Source organism: Bemisia tabaci, chromosome 10 (genome assembly GCF_918797505.1).
Source record: "Bemisia tabaci chromosome 10, PGI_BMITA_v3".
NCBI classification, from domain to species: domain Eukaryota; kingdom Metazoa; phylum Arthropoda; class Insecta; order Hemiptera; family Aleyrodidae; genus Bemisia; species Bemisia tabaci.
In genome coordinates, this window is record NC_092802.1 from 7,527,019 (window position 1) to 7,548,796 (window position 21,778).

The following is a 21,778-nucleotide window of genomic DNA, read 5'->3' on the forward strand; positions in this document are numbered from 1 at the left end:
TGTTTAAAAGAAAAAAAAAAGAAAAAAGAAAAAAAAAAAAAAACACATATAAATAAACCAATGGAGAATTTACAGGATTCTGAAAAATGATGAATTTCATGTATACGTGGAAACTACTGTGTGAACTAGATACGAGATAAAACAAAATGATCTAAATTGGTAGAATATATGTCATTAAATGGGAAATGCAGCCAGATGACGTCACTAGGCGGTGTATTTTCTCACTTTTAAATGTATTTGTATACTATTTCCCATAACAGAAAAAAATAATAAAGAATACTGAGGAATCAGCTCTTAGGCTTTTTCCGAAAGAAAAGCTTGTTTTTGAGCATCTTCTGAGAATTTGCAGGATTCTAAAATTGGATGAACATGTTTAAGTGGGAACTACTGAGTGAACTAGATATGAGGATACCCTTGGTTCATAAATTCAACGATCAATGGAGGAGATATAACTCAATGATCTAAATTGGTAAAATACATGTGCTTAAATGGGAAATGCCGCCAGATGACGTCACAAGGCAACAAATATTTCACTTTTAAATCTATATTAATACCATCCCTACTATATTTCTGCTGGCTGGCTGCTTAAGCCCTGTCACTTGGCTCAGTTTAGCAGAAGGTGAGGAGAAATTATAGAAAATCCGACAAATTGCGGGAGGGAAAGGCATAAAAAAAATGGTTCAATAGGAGCCGTACTTAAAAATCTGTCGATTGATGATGCTTCGAGACTTAATCAAGTGGAAAAAAAGGAGGAAATTGAATGGAAAGCGAGATGGCAAGGGTGGCGGAACATTAATACATTTTGCGCGGCGCGAAAGAAATAAAGATTGACACGACACGGTGCTGAAACAAATTTGGACCCAATTCAATGCTGTTCAGAAGTGCGCCTTGCCGCCAAATCTACCCGTTCCGCTGCCAGAGAAGGAGAAGCAAAAATACAATTCGTTGCCAAAAGAAAAAAGAAACAAATTGCGTCTGAGTAGATATTTCAGGTTCTTACGACGATATTTCGCTGAAATACGATGGGAAAAGATCAACGAAAGCGTGAAAATGCATGATTAGATTTGTTTTAATCTTAATTTTACCGGAAAAGAACTCATCAGGGTGTCTACTATAACAGGCTGGCCAAAAATCAGTACTTTTCCAGTACTTCCGATTATGAATTCGAAAAATTTCAACAATTTGAATTTCTCGCTCAATTTAAGTCAAAAGTGACAAAAAATCCGGATCTTCTTTCGGAATTTCCGCACTTTTTCAGTACTTCCGGACCGCCCTTAAAAAATCCGTACTTTTTCTGGACTTTCCGGAAAGTCCGGACTTGTACACTGAGAAAAAACTATGGCTTATAAACCTATTAGTGGTAAATATGGAACACCACTAATAGTAGTACCTCTACATATAATAATAGCACATATACCTTAGTTATGGTCTCTGTACCTTAATTAGGTACAGAGACCTTAGTATGGTTCACAGACCGAGAATCATTAGTTTATTTACGACTATTATAGGTGTTCCATATTTACCTCTAATAGGTTTATAAACCATAGTTTTTTCTCAGTGTAGACACCCTGCTCTCGGACAGTTTTGAATAAGTTAACCACAGCACGGTTTTTTCAATTTTTTCTCCCTTCGGCTCGGATTCGCACCGTAACGCTGGCCTTGACCCCCCCCCCCTCCTCCCTGCATTGTAACGCTGGCCTTGACCCCCCCCCCTCCCCGCATTGTAACGCACCGTAACGCTGGCTCAAACCTTCCTCCCCCTGAGTGCGTTACGTACACTGGGGGGGAAAAAAACATTGGATCTAGATTCCAGACTCTTGAAAACATTGACAAGAAAAGGGACTCTTGATTCAATCAGATTTCAGCTTAAATCAAAAGGAAATCCGCTCCAATTAAGAGGCTTGGTTCTTGATTTAAGCTTAAATCTGATTGAATCAAGATTATTTTTTCTTGTCGATGTTTTTAAGAGTCTGGACTCTAGATCCAATGTGTTTTTTTTCCAGTGTAACACTTGAAATAACCCCTAAAATGCTAAAACCTTGTTTGAAATCATTCTCTGCGTCCAACGAATCCTCAGTAACTGCCTGTGATCTTGTCCATCTGCACAGTGATACTACACTGAGAAAAAACTATGGCTTATAAACCTATTAGTGGTAAATATGGAACACCACTAATAGTAGTACCTCTACATATAATAATAGCACATATACCTTAGTTATGGTCTCTGTACCTTAATTAGGTACAGAGACCTTAGTATGGTTCACAGACCGAGAATCATTAGTTTATTTACGACTATTATAGGTGTTCCATATTTACCTCTAATAGGTTTATAAACCATAGTTTTTTCTCAGTGTATGACGGTTCAAATCAGTTTTTATAATTTTTTACTTAGGATTCAATACATTCCTCCTTCATTGTCGAGATTTGAGTGAAACGATATTTCTGATTTTAGACTAAATCGATTAATCGAACAATCGATGAATGACGTACAGCAATGTAATTGTGTGCATAAAACTTAACGACCAACTCCCACGCTGAAAGTTGGCAACGCGCACCACCTCCGCATCCCTCTTCTTCAGTGCCGTGGCGTGCTTTGCGATACATAGATTGGTCCGTCATTTAAACCTATGGAAAAAGGTCGATAAACAGGGAGTTCGCAACGAACGCCTATATAATCGATCTTTTACCGTAGCCCCAAATGCACTGAGAAAAAACTATGGTTTATAAACCTATTAGAGGTAAATATGGAACACCTATAATAGTCGTAAATAAACTACTGATTCTCGGTCTGTGAACCATACTAAGGTCTCTGTACCTAATTAAGGTACAGAGACCATAACTAAGGTATATGTGCTATTATTATATGTAGAGGTACTACTATTAGTGGTGTTCCATATTTACCACTAATAGGTTTATAAACCATAGTTTTTTCTCAGTGTGGAGAAATATCGATAATCGATCATTCACTTGTCGCCACTGCTCCTCTTCACTAAAAAAAACAACGTGTTCAACACTCGTAGCGGAATGGTGTGTACAGTCAGTGATCACATTATGCACATACACACACACACACTCTCACCCTTACACACACAAACGAGCGTTACAATAACACGTGCCGTTTAGGCTTCTGCGTTTGAATCGCATAACTACACGAGAGGCAAGGGCACTTCAGGGGTCTAGTGTACTCAATTGTTCTAAAACGAACTGGAAAAAACTTATCTTCACTGTGCGGTCTAATTTTAATCCACTCCTTCCCCCCTTTCCCACCCCAAAACAAAAGAGGGGGGAGGGGAGAAATAAACTGGTCGAATCTGAATGAATCATTAAAAATGCTTAACAGTTTACTTTTGAAGAGATTATACAGAGGACATTAATTAGCACAACTATTCTGGGGTGCATTAGCTGATAATTGGACCGCGTTAAGCAGAAAGGAACCAAGCCACATCACCTATTGCCAAATTTAATTGGGCAATGGGCCTGTTGCAAACTTTTGCTAGAGCAAAAATAAGAGTTGTTTCTTATAGATAATGCCTCAAAAATCACGATGAGCGCATCGGCAAAGTCTGAAATGCACTCATAACTTCACAATCTGCGTAAGAAATTTGCGTTTTTTTAAGCTTCCCGCTTCAAAAACGATACTACGGCACAGGTGAACATTTCGTTAGAAGAGTCGCTCCATCGTCGGCGATATTCATCATGGCCGACGCTTGCACGCAGTTCCGCGCGTAATTCAAGGAGAGTTCAAGGTCAGTCAATTCGGGCGTGGAAAATATGAACGTTAACACACCGATTGCTATCTGGTCTAATCCAGTTCAGGTGTTATCTCGTCCCATCAAACGTGTTTTGGCGGATTGGCGTCGGCTATGATGATTATTGCCGACGATGGAACGACTCCTCTTACAAAATGTTCACCTGTGCCGTAGTATCGTTTTTGAAGCGGGAAGCTCAAAAAACCGCAAATTTCTTACGCAGTTTGTGAAGTTATGAGTGCATTTCAGAGTTTGCCGATGCGCTCATCGTGATTTTTGAGGCATTATCTATAAGAAACAACTCTTAGTTTTGCTCTAGCAAAAGTTTGCAACAGGCCCATTTAATGTTTTACTTGAAAACGGTTGTGCGGATTTTTGTGCGAACAGTGGATATTTTCCATAGTACTTAGCCAATACCTTTACATTTTCAAAGGAATCCGCATAAAAGTTCTCTTGTAAAATTTTAAATTTCCCAGTTAAGTTTGACAATGACTGATGTGGCTTGGTTCCTTTCTGTTAAACGCGGTTCAATTAATTCGCGCAAAAAATCAGGAAATCTTGTTTCCATCCAAAATTAATGCGATATTACATCACTTAAGAAACATCGCACCCACAAAACTGTGCCAGATATTCGGGCTTTTTTTCCAGATACCTTTGCACAGCAATGCTATCGATTCGGTGCGCCTGCAATTTTGCGAGTATGCGACCCGAGCTCCTAGGAGTCGATATAGTGGTATGACCTAACTTGACCTACGCAGGTCATGTTGAACGATGGATTCCCGCAGCTCCCGCTATGATTGTTGTGTGCTGTGTGGTTTTTGTGCAAATTTCAGTACACTCCTACATAGATCGAATGAAATTCCTTAAAATTTTGAAAAGAGTGCACATGAACGATCTCTTGTAAAAAATTAAATTGCCCAATTTTTGGCAATAACTGATACGGCTTGGTTCTTTTCTGCTAAACGCAGTCCACTTATTAATTTTTTTCTGATTTTTACAGGGTGTCCACTAAAATTTCGTTTTGAATTTTGCTGATGTTTTCCGGCCATTTAATTTAATATTTCCCGACTTTTGACGTGAATAAATTGACACTTATTTGATTTAAACAATCAAAATATTCAATAAATTGACTTCAAATGTTATAAAAATGTTTCAAGCACTCAAAATGTCCTGATCCACAACCAGTTTTCCTGATGACATCGAAATTCCTGATATTTTCCGGTTTTTAATGACGGTGGACACCCTGTTTTTGACACTCAGACGCATTTATGCAATACACTGGCGCAAATACACTGAGGTTATACGTATTCGTTTACGTTGGAACCACTGACCAGATATATACATCGAATGCAACAAGACACACAGTGCAACGAGCTAGGGCTGGACATGAAATTTTTGGCCGAAATTTCAAATTTTGATTTTTATTTCGTCACAAATTCAATCGCAAGGGGTGTTTCTGAGGGGAAATTCCACGAAAAAACCAATGAAACCGTCTCATTAAACTTTTTTCTTCCACATTTTCAAAAATATAAGCTTTCTAAGTTTCCGGATTCTGCCCGACTTCTCCAGTGGCGTAGCGTGCTTTGCGATACATCGATTGTTATGCCATTTAAACCTATGGTAAAGAATCGATTGTTAAGGTGTTCGCTGCGATAACCCTGATTATCGATCTTTTTCCATAGGTTTAAATGGCATAACAATCGATATATCGCAAAGCACGCCACGCCACTGGACTTCTCCTATTTTCTCGGTCCAGTGTGTGACGCAGCCAATTAATCAGTGCAAGAATGAAAGTTATAGTTCGGAGTGAGCTGCGACTCTCCGAAAATATTCGATGCAAACAAGTCGAGTCGTCCTAATTTCGACCGCATGTTTATCTCGTGTTGGCCGTCGCACTTGTCACAAGAGCCTGCGGTCACACGCGCCAGAATCGAGGCAAACAGTCGATATTGAAGTATTGTTGATAAGCCAACAATCAGCCAGCGCTCGCGAACGATAAAGGTTCGAACCGGTGAGTTTTTTTTTCGTCGCGTCTTAGCGCCACGCGACGGAGATAGGACTATCATCGGGCTCTAAACGATGCTGGATTTTTCGTAGCTAAAAGGTCGGGATTTTTCGACAAAATCGGACTTTGAGGCCGGACACGGCGATTCTGTTCTGGGTACAAAAACTCGATAAAAAACACTGAAAATAACTGTCAGTAGTGATCGTTTTATGTCAGAGATAAATAAAATGGATGAAGGACCAAAAGCTCGAAATTTTGACGGATAAACAATTATTGAAGAAAACAAATTTTTGAATTTTATAAAATGAGTTATTAATTTCTTTGATTACCTACAGCCAAAATCAAGAAATTTAAGGCGATAAAAATTTGGAAATGAGTGATGCTTAAGATTAATCTCTATAAAATACCTGGATCCCTGATAAATTATTTACATCGAAAATTATTGGCTTAACCGTGAATAATTTTCATAAATTTAGAGCATATTTCCTCAGTGTGATATGTACCCACACTGGGCAAAAAAAAACAAAAAAACAAAAAAAAAAAACACATTGGATCTAGAGTCCAGACTCTTAAAAACATCGACACGAAAAAGTACTCTTGATTCAATCAGAATCTAGCTTACATCAAGAACCAAGCCTCTTAATTTAAACGGATTTCCTTTTGATTAAGCTTAAATCTGATTAAATCAAGATTATTTTTTCTTGTCAATGTTTTCAAGAGTCTGGGCTCTAGATCCAATGTGTTTTTTTTCCAGTGCATATTAAGACTTCATTTAGCAATTGGGAACTACAATTTCTGGCTAAACCGTAAAAAAACGTATGCGCAATAAGGAAACTAATGGAATCGAAACCCGCGGATTCTTGATTGTGCCGGGTCCGGTGGATTAAGGAAGTTATTTTTGAGAAGATTCGCAGTTTTATCTCCCGGAAACAAAAAATACAAATAGAAAAATAATTTAATTGCACATACGTTGTTTCTGAACTGAGCCAGAGATTGCAGTTCAGAACTGCGAAACCTTTACTTCTGAGTTTCAGGCGATCTGAGGTGAGAGCTCAAACAAGATGCGTGTACGGATGGAGGGATCGTTAAAATCGCAGGAATTTTACCGACAATTGGACTGCATTTTGCAATTTGAAACTATAAATTCTGGCTCTTCTACAAAAACACTTATGTGCATAGGGAAACTAATGGCACATACGTTGTTTTTAAACCGGGCTAGAATTTATATTTCCAAATTGCAAAATGTAGTCCAATTTTTCTGTGCTCCCTCGAGCAAAAACTTCCCTGAAAATTCCCTCGTGGTCGAGGGTCGCGTGATGGGGCAATCTACGCAGCATTGATGGAACACTCGGATCCTTCATGCATAACTGAAGCACGTTGGGGCGCCTCCCGGTAAACAACTCTTCACGTTTCATCGCGTTTCTCGGAAATGCCACAAGTTTGAAGGTGAAATGGATTCCGATGGAGCCAGGACTGATATTTTGAACAATAGAGTGCAATAATCAAGATCTTGAAAATTCGAGAGAAATTTAAATTGGATTAAACGCCAATTATAGAGAAAAACTCTCCGAGTTTCCCTGATTTTCCGGATCCAACTAAATGTCCCTCAGAGAAAAGGACTTTTATCACCGAAAAATCTTGGAAATTTGCCGAATTGTAACGCAGCGTGCACTTTCGGGGTGTCTACTAACACAGGCTGGCTAAAAATTGGTACTTTTACAGTACTTTTTTGGTACATTCCCAAGAAATTCAGTACCTCCTGAACAGAAAAATTCGGTACTCTCTCAGTACTATTGGACAAGATTCGAAAAATTTCAAAAATTTGAAAATCCCGCTCAAATTGCGACATAAATGCCAGAAAAGTGAGTAAAATTCTTCCGGACCTTCTTGCGGAATTTCCGCACTTTTTCAGTACTTCCGGACCGCTCTTAAAAAATCAATACTATTTCTGGACTTGTGGACACCCTCGACCCATTCCTCGACGAGTCTTAGTTAGCATGTCCTTCACTGGGAAAAAACACACATTAGATCTAGAGTCCAGACTCTTGAGAACATCGTCAAGAAAAAATACTCTTGATTCAATCGGATTTTTGCGTAAATCAAGAGCCAAGCTTCTTAATTTGAGCGGATTTCCTTTTGATTTAAGCAAAAATCTGATTGAAGCAAGAGTATTTTTTATTGTCAATGTTTTCAAGAGTTTGGACTCTAGATCCAATGTTTTTTTTCTTTTCTAGTGTGTCCTTTTATGCTCATGCAAAAATGGAATTGTTCCCTTTTGAAAACAACTGATTCCGTTCGTCACCACGCAGAGGCTCATGAAGAACAAGCGTGCGGATCTTTATCCTATTATCGTCGCTCCTCTCGCGTAAAGGCGTATCTCGATTTCGACGTGAGCCCTGCTCTCCGCATAACTCCATGCTTTTCAGGGCTCATGAGGAGATAGGGATACGTCCTTACGTCAGATGGACGTCGTCTTACAGGGGCCGCGCGCGCTCGCTCATGATAATTCGGAGAAACCGCCGGACAAAAAAAAAAAAATAAAGAAAATACGCTTTAGGTGGAAATGAAAAGCTCACGTAGAGGGCGAGTTCTGCGTGCTGGGAAAAATCGCCGTAAGTGCCTGCGTGTGGTGTCAGATTACTGCCAATGGACTATTCGTTTTCCAAGAAAAATATGAGTCCAATTTTACTTAAAACTGTTAAATACTTTAGATTAGAGGGTAATATAACTTAGATAGCGGATCAAATTCTCTGAAAAATTCGGAGAAAAATATTAGAAGATCCCCTTACAATTCCAGAAATACCACAGAATTTAGAAAATTAAATTTTCTGACATTTCCCTGACAATTGAGGATATGACAGGTGGTTAAGAAGACATAATTGAAAAAAGTTTTCAGGCAAAATTCGTTGTTCGATACCTCAAACCCACACTGGAAAAAAAAAACACATTGGATCTAGAGTGCAGACTCCAGACTCTTGAAAACATTGACAAGAAAACGGACTCTTGATTCAATTAGATTAAAGCTTAATCAAAAGGAAATCCGTTTAAATTAAGAGGCTTGGTTCTTGATGTAAGCTAGATTCTGATTGAATCAAGAGTACTTTTTCTTGTCGATGTTTTTAAGAGTCTGGACTCTAGATCCAATGTGTTTTTTTCCAGAGCATTCTAGAAAGCAAATAAAATAGATTTAATATATTTTCCCTGACATTTGCCCGTATTCCCTGACTGTGGCAACCCTGAAATTCCTATGTTGAAGAGGAAATTTGGCAGCATCCAAAGGCTTATAAGGCGTTCTTCCTTAGCAAGGCATTCTATGCGTCATGATTCCAATACTTGAGAACGGATTGTGGGGATTTTTTTTGGCATGAGAGCTCTCGACTCGTGATACTTGAAGAGGTGCAGTCTCGAGAGTTACTTTTGTTTTCACCGCTTTCTGAAATTTCTGGGCGCGGCTACGTAAATAAATAACCGAGGACGGGCTATACTGCCTTGCTGTGGAAAAGCATCGTATGAACTTTCGAATGTTGCCAAAATTCCAAATAAGAGTGAGAATTCTCGGGAAAACTTGACTTTTCAGAGAATATACTTCAGAATTTAATCCAAAGTGTGAAACTCAAATAAATAACTTAGGACGGGCTAAACTGCCTTGCTGTGGAAAAACATCGTATGAACTTTCGATTGTTGCCAAATTTTCTCCAAAAAAAGATAATTCTCGGGAAGACTTGATTTTTCAGAGAATATACTTCAGAATTTAATCCGGAGTAAGAAACGTAAATAAATATAAATTCATTGGGGGTATGCTGCCGCGTTAAGGGAAATCACCAAATAGCCGTAAGAAAATTTGAATGTTGCCAAATTTATCTTGATAAATAAGAATTTTCGGGGAACTTGTTGACTTTTTTTTTCAGTCTCCACTTCTACAGAGAATATTCTTCGGATTTTAAACCATTTTACATGTCATTTGAAACGCCCTTTGAAATTTGTGTAAAAAATAACGTAAATATTATATTACGGTTAATCTGGCACTATTCTAAAGTTCATTCGGCGTTCTCCGCAGCCAAGCAGTGGGCTTAAGCTAACACCCCCCTCCCCTCACCCATGAAAGCGTCCGAACCAGAGAGGGGGCAAAGGGGGGCTTTCATTTCTAATTAAAAATTATAATTTTAATTATTTTTTCAAATCTTCAAAGGCACTGAGGGTTGAATAATGGAGTACTGCGAGGATTTCCTATATCACCCGTAATTTCGGAGAGAATCAACTTAGGAATTAAAATCATTACTCTGTTGAGCACTTTAAAACAATGCCTCGGACAAGTTAAAGTTCCTTCCTTCTCAGCCATCACGTTTCGTAATAAAAAAACAAACCCCACAAACGCGTGCGGAGGAAAGTACGGACATGTCCAAATATGGAGCTCTCGGGGACCAAAAACACAGCCAACCATCGAACACAAAAAATGTCACTGTCAACGTCAATCTGCAGATTCCAATATCAGACGAAGATGGCCAAAAATATTCATAAATGCGCGTTCTTCCGTAAAAATGAGTAAATGTATGCAAAAACTATAAGTCACGCACGTGCTTTACACACGATGGGTCGTGACAATCGTAATACTAAATCACTCTGTATGATTTAAAGTCACAGGTTGGCTGCCCTTATGGGCCCTAAAAGCTCCATGACCTAACTTCAAAATTACCGGCTTGTCCATACTCTTTATATATAGCTATTATACATAGATATTATATATGGATATTATAAATAGATATTACAATTGGATATTATACATAGATATTATACTTTTGACGGTCACGGATAATTATTTATACCCCCTGAGATCAGTGCACACTTCCGAGCTTTAGATAACCTTGTTTTGTCTCAACTTTCTGCGACATACATCCTGCTTCCGGCGGATTTGTAGGCGGATCACTCGATCAGGTGCATTTCTTTCCCCGGGGAGATTGTTTCCGGCTTTACGAATCTCGCGTCGCGCCAACAAACATATTTTTCGCGCCGGATTTTTCTTTTCCCTGCCAATCGCCGTGTTGCAAAATAGCGGGCGCTTGAAAAATAATCCAAACCTTCTCAATCTAAATATCGATGGTTAAATTCTCACATAAGTATTCGTATTCCAGTTGTTGCCAATTTTGCATCCAGGGTGTCTACTAAAACAGGCTGGTCAAAAATAAGTACTTTTACAATACTTTTTCGGTACATTCTCAAGAAATTCAGTACCTCCTCTAGCAGAAAAAATCGGTACTTTTTCAGTGCCTCCATTTGACGAAATTAGAAAAATCTCAAAAATTTGAAGTTGCGACAAAAATGAAAACAAATTCCGGACCTTTTTGCGAAATTTCCGTACTTTTTCAGTACTTCCGGACCGCTCTTAAAAAATCAGTACTAATTCCGGACTTGTAGACACCCTGGCATCACACTCATACAAATGTACGATTAGACACACGGTGGCAGGTTCTAATGGACTTGAAAATTTTTTGCCTTCTCAAGAATTTCGAACATAGAAATCTTCGACTCTCCTTTTTTTTATTTCTTCCGCAGTTAGAATTATTTCAAAACTAATATTTGGACGAAAAACGTTAGATGCAAAATCTCTTGAATGTGTCGTAGGTCTACACTACATAGCCTGCAAGTACGGCTTCCAAGGCTGGAGTTTTTTTCCAGCGTGCGTATTTTTTTTAGAAGCGTTAACAGGTGAGTTCAAAGCTTCTTCTGATCGCAATCCCGGATTGACGTCAAAGTTTAGTGCCTGCCAGGTGATCTGCGACCGTCCGACAACTGTGCAAAAACACCTCAGCTGTCAACTAACTGTAGCCGACGAGACGAGCAAACAAACACGCCGCGCAATAACATCAACAAAAACGGAAAGTCTGCGTAATTTGGTGGGTTCCTTTCTCTCTCTGCTCAATTCCCCGAGCGATATAGCCAAATCACGCATAAAACCGCCGGACAAAAAAATATAACCGATAGAAAGAAGCCTAAAATAGGTGCTCAATTCCCCGGAAGATTTGTGGTTTGAAAGAAAGCAGTGGAGGTTGCAAGCAGCGAGGTTGCGTGGAAAGCAGCGAGGGAGTGCTGTAAAGCGACTTATATGTATGTGAGAAGCCTATAGTTTTGATCCATGGGTTTTGTTCCTAATGGATCGTATCCGATGATGGTTCGATGTATCGTTTGGTTCATAACAAAAGAACGTAAACTCACACAAATATTTTAGTATTTTCAGTTGGAAAAGCTGAAAATGAGAAAATTCCTGAAAATTCTACTTTCCGTTGCCATAATCAGAAAAACCCCATTCCCTCAGATTGCTCAATTGACTTTTGAGGCTATGTTTACATGTTGAACCAAACCAATCGATATCGATACAATCTCACCTGTTTGATGTGTCAAATACGATTCACTGGCATAAAGGAAGAAAAAGGAGACGGCGGTAGTTGCTGATTTATTTTTACTTTGACGCAGGTAGGTGCGATATGGCGTCAATATTCCTGCAAAACCCGGAAATCGAAAAATGAATAGGAGCGTCCGTCATCGTGGAAAAAAATATAATTCATTTTTTTTTCGATTCGACTTTTTCCGATAAACCGCGCCATTTTTTAGGGAATCGATAGCAAAAATTTCTGTACCCACTTGCTTCAAAAACCTCTTCTAGGATGCTCGAAATGCAAGCCAAACATCTCCTTTTTTCCACGCTCTAGATCGCAATAAACATATTTTCGACCCCAAAAAAATCAAATCAAAACTTTAGGTGGCTTTCTGCTGACAGCCCTGATTTCTGTATCCACGTCGAATTTTCCTCGACCGAGATTCTCGAAATTACGTATTGTACCAAAAAATAGCAGTAAAAATAAATTTTGTTACAATTTCTATCCCATCTTTCGAGAAGAGTCTGAAAAAAAATGATGGCTAGTTAAACATCAGTTATAGAGGGGAAATTCAACATTGATTTGGAAACTGGCAACAATCAATGCTCGCGAATTACATTCGACCTGTGAAGTGGGTGCAATGTTTTGTGCTTCCCCCTTCTCCTTCATCCTCCCTACCGCCTGGAATTTTTTGACGCGCTTAACTTCGCGCTGTGACGTGGGTTTAGCACGGTGACGCACTGTTTGATCTGAACGTGTTTGTTTTTTGTCTCAAATTTTCCAGAGGGTAATGCTCGATTGCAGGACGAGATCAGTAGCGGGAAAAAGGGTGCGAGCATGGTAATACTTCTGGATTTCTTCGTACTGTCACATGAATATGTAACGCATGTTATGGGGCAACTATCGATGAATGATGAGAAAATTCAACGGGTTTGTTAATGAGGGAAACTTGTGTCAAGTGTACTGGAGTGGATTTTTCCAACTCCTAGGCATAAAGGTATTCTTAGAAGCTAAAATTGTTCGAGGAAAAAGTGAAATCCTTCGGAGTATTGTCGCGTATTTGAATGAATAATGCTTCATTAAGGACTGAGAATTGGCGATCTTTTCTTCGAATACATATTTTTCAAATTAAGATGGAGGAGTTGTATAATTTCGATCGATTTCTGCAGAGAAGAATCAAGTTTTCCGGAAAAAGAGATACTTGCTTGTCGTAGGACTGAATTTATGCATATTAAGAGTCGCTTTCCACTGTTTCTATGACGTAACCAATGTAAAATAAAAACAATGCAGGGTGTCTAGTTTCCTTTTTCATTTTGGGAAATCCTGATGAAATCCCGATTTTTCCTGATTTTTGACTGCTAAATCTTGATTTCATAATTTTTCCAAATCCTGATTTTTTGCGGAGGCGAATGTAAACTTTCAAGAATAGCTCGATAAAAAAAATCCGATCGGACGGCCGACTTTTCTCAAATCCTGATTTTACGACCGATTTTTCCACAAATCCTGATGAAATCGGGATTAAATCCTAATTGTCCTCAAATCCTGATAGAATCGGGAAAATCATGATGCCAGACACCCTGCCTATCTTAACTAGGAGTTGGTTCCAGTAATTTTTAATGCGAGACTCGTGTTCTGCGTGAAATTCTGGTTAAGAAACACGTATCAGAATGCTTAAATCCGTACCTTGTCTGGTAGTCCATTGGATCCCTTTCAATTCCAATTGATAAAACCAATTAGGTGACAGGAACTAACTGCCTAATGATGCTCATGCACTTCTCCTAAACGATAAACGATCACACCCCTTGTTTGCCAAAAAACTTGGCTTCTTTTCTGTAAAACCTATCCGATGTGTGCTCTCCCTTGCGTCTTATCGCTTTGCCCTAGCTTTTTAACGCTACACTTCGCGAGTGACTTGACAGCGAACGCTCGATTTTGATGGACGCATATTCCCTTTCAGAACGGTGACCGCCAAATTAATTTTGGAAACGTTCTTTCACGAGCACTCTCCAAGTTTCTCGGACTTAACGACGCACTTGAAGGCGTTCCGCGCTCATGCAGTTCCACGCCGGGACGTGGTGGTAGCGCCACTGGGCAGTGTTCGCGGTCGGCCGTGAAAGCTCTGTAAATGATCCACGCATCATAGCGCTAAAAATAAAGCCCATTTGGCACCGCGTTGCCGACTTGAAAATTAAATCAAGTTTATATGAGACGCGCCATACCTCATATTGGACGTACTTAAATCAAAAGGAACTATAACCATTCTGACATGGGCCTTGAAATCATAAAAGTACACGCATGGCAGGGATGGTAATGGATATAGTTCCTGTTGATTAAAATGCGTTCTATTGCGCAGAAAACGCCACTGTTGTGTAACTCCTGAATTGAATGCAAAAAGAGCAGTGTCAATTAGACTAAATTTTGCAGGTTGGAACTACAATCTCTGGCTCAGTCAAGAAACAACGTATGTGTTATTTGTTTCCCTTTGGACAAATGTGTTTTTACGGATGAGCTAGAACCTGTCTCTGTTAGAGCTCAGGGAAGGAAATGAAATCAGTGCTTTTGAGACGAGGGGGAGTCCAGTTCGTCAGAATCGTTCTTCTTTGCATTTTTGAAGCTATATTCATGTGACATTCGCGCTCCTGTGCGTCCGTGACTCGCGCTACAAGTAGCGGTGTACCGCTACTTTCTCAGGTAATATGGATCGTATTCGATAGTGGTTCGATTTATCATTAGGTTCAAAACAATATAGAACATCACTCCAAACAACAATTAGAAGATTTAAGTCGGAAAATGAGAAAATCCTAACAAATTCACTATACATCACCATTTGATACTCGAGCGAATAAAAAATCCATAAAAAAAAACCCGTTCACTCAGCTTTCTCTATCGGCTTTTGAGCAAATCGATATCGGTAGGATCTCTCCCGTTTGATGTAACGAATACGATCCATAGTGCGGACGACCTAAGAGTTCAAAAAGGTAAAAAAAAAAAAAAAACATTGTGAAAAATCCTTTTTAAGCACACAGATTCGATTTTAATCCTACAGGCGCGGCAACTCCGCTAATATCGTGCTCGCCTGTTCGGTCCTCCCTTTGAATCGGAGAATTTGACTGAATAAGGAGATGGACTCGCTAAACAGGCGGCAAGTCTGATTACATTTCCCTGACGTTGGAGGAATGGAAATTCAAAACTTTGCAAGCGCCATCGAGCCGAGTCCGCGGCGTCTCTCGCCCTCGATTCGCCCGCACGGTAACTCCAACGAATTGACGGGAACCCGACCCCCTCAGCCAGACGACTCCGCCGCCACCGGCTGAAAAATTCCGAGGGGGCCCACCCCTCCCGACCCGTAGACAGAAACAGGGCGCTTATCACCCCTTCCTATTACTCATGTCTCTGTCCGAGACGACATCTGAGTCACCGGCGCTACGCCGTTGCCTGTGCTAGAGCGAATTTCCCTGGTGCCTTAAACAGCACCACACTGGAAATAAAAACACATTGGATCTAGAGTCCAGACTCTTGAAAACATTGACAAGAAAAAATACTCTTGATTCAATCGGATTTTTGCTTGAATCAAAAGGAAATCCGCTCAAATTAAGAGGCTTGGTTCTTGATTTAAGCTAGATTCTGATTGAATCAAGAGTCCTTTTCCTTGTCGATGTTTTTAAGAGTCTGGACTCTAGATCCACTGTGTTTTTTTTCCAGTGTGCGGCTTTCTTCGCTCTCACTGTCTGCAGAGCAGTCTACAAGGGTGGACTGGCTCGATCCGAGTCCACTACAGAAATTCCAAAACACATGTAATTTCATTTGTAAAAGTTTCATGGAATTTCGCATCCCTGGTCCCTTTACTGCTTCAAAATCAGGCAACACTGTAAAAAAGATGTACTACTTCCCTGACGATACTCAAAACGGAAACAGAGCCTGCTCCTTACGCAACCGACGCCATAATTAAAGTTTTACCCTGAAAAACGATCCGGGAGTATTAAATCCGGGCGCATGAGTTCGAACTCCGAAACGAAACGCTGTGACGCACAGTGGACAGAGTCAATAGGAGAGGTCGGACAAAATTTGGAAATTTTAAAAGCTTATAACTCAGTTTATACAAAATTTTGAGATTCTAAAAGTGGTTCTATAGGTTTCCTCGTAAAATTTTCTAGCGGAAGCACCCCTTAAAATTTAAAATGTGACGAAATAAACATCAAAATTTGCAGTTCAAGATAATACTTTCATGTCCGACCTCTCTAATTAACACGATCCACTGTGCGACGGGGGCTCGAATTTTAATTGCATTTTTATATGCACCGATGCATCATCGGGTGCAGAGTGCACTTCTACCCGTCGCAACCGACGTTGCCAATTCTCCAGGATCTCTCGGGAGGGATTTGAGCTGGAGCCAGGGCGGATTTTTGCGATCCATCAGGAAACGTTGCGTTGGTTCCCAGACATGGATCGGTAATCTGCAATGCAACTCGGTATGTAACGCGAGCAGAAAAAGAACCGGCCAAGCGGGGACCACCCAGGTCCAGGTCCGCGGAACGTCTTTGAGACCACCGTTGCGGGCTGCCATGCTAAGGAAAAACGTCGTATATGCCATCGGACGTGGCCGAATTTCTTTCGGCAAATCACGAATTTTCAGGAAAATTAATGCATAATTCCTCTCCCTATTTTTTTAGAGGCTTTTGCTCCTCATTGGATCTAAAAAGTCTAAAAATTTCAAGGGAAAGTAATAATAATTTACTTCAAAAATGAATATTTTCCGAGAGGATTTTGGCCACATTCAAATGCATGTACGACGTTTTTACTTGGCACAAAAGGGTGGTCATAAACTTCATCAGGAAAGCCACACTTCTTTCAGCAAATCACGAATTCTCAGGAAAATTTGGGAAGATTCTCGCCGTTCAGAGGGCTTCGCTCCTCGTTTGATCTAAGAAGTTTGAAAATTTCAAGGGAAAATAATCATGATTTTCTTCAAAAATGAATATTTTCCGAGAGAATAATTAGGCCACATTCGAATGCTCATACGACTTTTTTACTTAGCACAACAGAGTGGTCATAAATTTCATCAAAAAGGAGCAAACCGTCTTTCAGAAGCTGATGCAATTGGACCGCGAAAAGTAGAAAGGAACCAAGCCACATCAGCTATTGCCACATTTAATTGGGCAATTTAATTTTTACATAAAAACGCTTGTGCGAATTTTTCTGCAAACGTCAGTGAATTTTTGGCATCGTACGAAGAAATTCCTCAAAAATTTCAAAGGAATCCGCAAAAGGGTTATCTTGGAAAAAAAGAAATTACTCAGTTAAATTTGGCGATAGCTGATGTTGCTCGATTCCTTTCTGGTTTCTGCTAAACGCGGTCCATTTGCTCTAAGAATTCCGAAAATTTCAAGGAAAAATATCCATAACGCTCTTCAAAAATGAATACTTGCCGAGAGGAAATTTGGCGACATACGAACGCTCATAAGGCGTTTTTACGTGGCACAACAGAGTGGTCATAAATTTCATCAGAGAGGAGCAAACAGCCTTTCAGAAGCTGATACTATTTTTCTTCACTTCGATTCCGTGCGATACGCATCATTGCGCGATGGGACGAAATTGGATTCAGCTTATCATCAGCATTTCATCAAATAGGCCAATGGCACCCTTTTTTTCGTTTTCTGAAAGAAAAATCTGGGTTAAGCCTCTAGGACTTGGCAGATTTTTGTAACCCTGCAATGCATAGGATAGCATAGCATAACTTTCATTATCGCTTAATCCCCATTCGTCAAATGCGTCGACTGAACTCTAATCGACTTTCAAAATTGCGACAAAAACACCGACAATTCGACAACTTTCGATAAACTGGCACAGCAAGTTAGATGAAAATTTCATCACATTCGAAATGCAATGTTGTCATGTTGTGCCGAAATAGAAACTGCGCAAAATGACAGTGACGGCGTTTCAGATAAGTTTAACCTTTAGACGTTAAAAGAGACCCTGTTTCAGATAAGTTTAACCTTTCCATCTGCTCTCGCGTATAGCATTTGTGATATCTGCTGAAGATGAAAGGTAAACTTGTCTGAAACAAGGGCTACTTCCACCTGACAAGGGGTGATCGAAACGAAAATACGAAAGTTCCGAAGTTATTCTGTCCCCGATTTGAGAATGGCGACGACCTTATTTATCTCCTTCGACAGGCTCGAAAGGAGACGAAAGGAGAGTAGGTCAGGGGTGAAATTTGTTTGGAAAGTATTTGATAGGATCTTGTTCGGGGTATTTCGGTAACCATCGAGAATAAATGCGGTGAAAAGTAAAGTGCTGAAAAACATTCCTGGATTCTGATTTGGCCTTTTTCTTTGTTTTCGTACTCCCTCCTCTGCACGGAAAAAAATTGAATGCTGATTTAGAAAGGTATAATACTGCTCTATCCATATTAATTATTCAGGATATTTCGTTACCTCAAATTACAGATGGTATAAATAAAAATAATTTTCTTAATTTCTGATTTCACTGTCAAAAAAATGTGCGACAAGGATCAAATGTTGATTTTACATTTGAAAAACATGCTAACTCAACATTGCATTTGTTCATTTAACTGTGGGCGTTGTTGACCTGGCATTTTCCTCCTTGTAAAATCAGCGTTTATACTCGTCGCACATTTTTTTGACATTACAATTGCTAAAGTAAGATTTAATTTTTTCCCGTGTCGCTATTCCTGTTGCTCTTACGAAATGCCTCTGTTGCGTGAAAACAGAAAAAGAAAAAAATACACTAAAAATCTCCGACGTTTACATTACGTTGTGGTACGTCAAGTATTAGTAAACAAATTTTGACCAAGAGGCGCTTTCAAAGAACTTGACTGGTTGTGCGTCCCGAATGTATATCGCAAATCGAATGAAGAAAAGATTTGCGATATGTATATGGAACGTACTTCCAGAGTTATTTCAAAAAGTCTCTTCGTCAAAACTTGTTTACAAATACTTGACGTAAAATGCGTACCTAATGTAAACATCGGAGATTTTCTTACTTTCACTATCAGAATATTCTGTCACAAATACCTGAGGCCCGTGCCAAATAAGTCTACGCACTTCTAGACTGCGACAAAAGATCTGCTATCTTGATTCTCACACTTGCTTTCCATGTTAAAGTGACGTCAGACGATCTTCTGTTGCGGTCTAGAGGTGCGTATTCTTTTTTGGCGTGTACCCGACTATTCTTTGTGAGCAGTAACACCAGGATGGAGTCCGCTAGATTGTTTTATTTTTTTCTCATTCCCGGATATTTTCCTAATTTACCCCGATTTCCTCTCTTCGTCCGTCATATCCTCAAAGCAAAATCGACGATTTTCTTCGGATACCTATCAGGAAAAAATTAAAGCTTTTCACTCTTTGCGTTATTCTCAAAAGTTGCGTCACGATGCGGGCCACCAAATCGATTTTGAAAATAAAAGTAATGGAAAGAGCAGAAATCCCCTGATATCTTTCAATCTCTGTATAATACCGGTTACGGAGCTCTTGCATGTATCAGGTATTAGCGATTTAAATACTGATTTCTATGGAAAATTTCGCGAGAGACACGATGGTGCCACTGACTTTTTCTAAAACGAACTCCAACGTTTAAAAAAAGCTCTCAAAGGTGAGACCGTAATGGAGGGGATATCCCGTTTCATCATTTTCCCTGACATTCCAGGTTCTTCCTGACTTTTTGAAATTCCCTGACGTTTCCTGGTATTCCCAGACTGTAGCAACCCTATGAATCGCAAATTCCCAACACATGCGAGAGCAGTATTCCCGGATTTCAGGACTTCCTGGAGGTCCTGCGGCTACCCATGCAGCCCACGTTTTGGCGAATTTTCGGCTGATCATCAACATATCGAGCAGTTCTTCCGACGAATTCACCCTCCTACAACGTCTCGAGCTTCTCAACACGTTCTCAGTGCATATCCGCAAAGGGGGTACGTAGAGGGTTCAATAGGAAGAGCCGTGCTATTCCGAGTTCCCACCTCTGTACCTAATTGAATGGAGATGTTGCATGTGTGAGGAATTTGCGATTTGACTGTTGATTCTTATGTAAAAGTTCGCGAGAAACACGATGGTGCCACTGGCTTTCTCTGAAATCAACTCCCAAGCTCAAAAAAAGCTCTCAAGTTGAGGCCAAAATGGAGGGGATATCCCACGCTATCCTGAGAGTCCACCTCTACATCAAGACAAACTCTCCATGCAAAGATAGGGAGCAAATACATTGTCAGGGCTGCCACTTTATTTGGGGACTCTAAAACTGAAAACACGGCATCACTGCTAATGTATTTGCTCCCTATCTTTGCATGGAGAGTTTGTCTTGATGTAGACGTGGACTCTCCGGATAGCGTGGGATATCCCCTCCATTTTGGCCTCAACTTGAGAGCTTTTTTTGAGCTTGGGAGTAATTTCAGAGAAAACCAGTGACACCATCGTGTTTCTCGCGAACTTTTACGTAAGAACCAGTAGTCAAATCGCAAATTCCTCACTCATGCAACATCTCCATTCACCCTACAACGTCTCGAACTTCGCAACACGTTCTCGGTGCACATCCGCAAAGGGGGTACTTCGGGGGTTCAATCGGGGGAGCCGTGCTATTTCGAGTTCCCACCTCTGTACCTAATTGAATTACACCGAGTTGCGGAGCCGGGCATGGCGTCACTGTGGGGGTCGTTTATCTCTAGATTGGCTTATCAAGTAGTCGCGCGATTGAAGGGCCCCAGCATGGGCTCGCAGCTCCAGAGCCCCCCAGGATGCTAGCGCACTTCACGCCCGGGGCACTCATGCACTCAATGGGTCACTTGACACTCACGTCGTAACGAGCCTTCTGGGTATTCGTCGGTGGGGTCCCGGCACCCTTATCCGTGCAGTTTTAGATCTTCGTTCGCTGAATAAAAAGTTACGGGCGTTTAGACATACCGTCCGATTATTGAAATTGATAGACAAAGCGATAGACAAGAGGGGCATAGGGAGTACACTGGTAAAAAAAAACACATTGGATCTGAGTCTAGACTCTAGAAAACATTGACAAGAAAATATACTCTTGATTCAATCGGATTTTTGCTTGAATCAAAACGAAATCCGCTTAAATTAAGAGGCTTGGTTCTTGATTTAAGCTAGATTCTGATTGAATTAAGAGTGCTTTTCCTTTCCGAGAAAATAGACGAAGCTTGTTTCTGGTGCTTCGCGTCATAAAATTCGTTTCGTTATGTACACTGGAAAAGGAACACATTGGATCTAGAGTCCAGACTCTTGAAAATATTGAGAAGAAAAAGGACTCTTGATTCAATCAGATTTAAGCTTAAATCAAAAGGAAATCCGCTCAAATTAAGAGGCTTAATTAAGCTTAAATCTGGTTGAATCAAGAGTATTTTTCCTTGTCGATGTTTTTAAGAGTCTGGACTCTAGATCCAATGTGTTTTTCTTTCCTGTGTGGGTGCAGAAAATGCTCGACCAATGCAAGATCGAAAAATGTGGAAAGGCTCCAAAAAGTTAGGAAAACTCCTAATTGAACCGCACTAAGCAGGGAGGAACCTAGCAACATCAGCTATCGCCAACTTTATTTGGGAAATTTGATTTTAAACATGAAAACAGTTGTGCGTATATTTGTGCAAATTTCAGTGAATTTTTAGCATGGTACATACCTAAGAGGCAAATTTC

At 40.1% G+C, this 21,778-nt stretch overlaps 1 protein-coding gene across 1 annotated transcript in view; it reads right to left on the minus strand.

The window, feature by feature from the left end:
* The window catches only part of PRL-1 (protein-tyrosine phosphatase 4A family member PRL-1), a 148,357-nt gene that overhangs the window by 124,223 nt on the left and 2,356 nt on the right, over positions 1 to 21,778 (minus strand). The window lies entirely within an intron of this gene.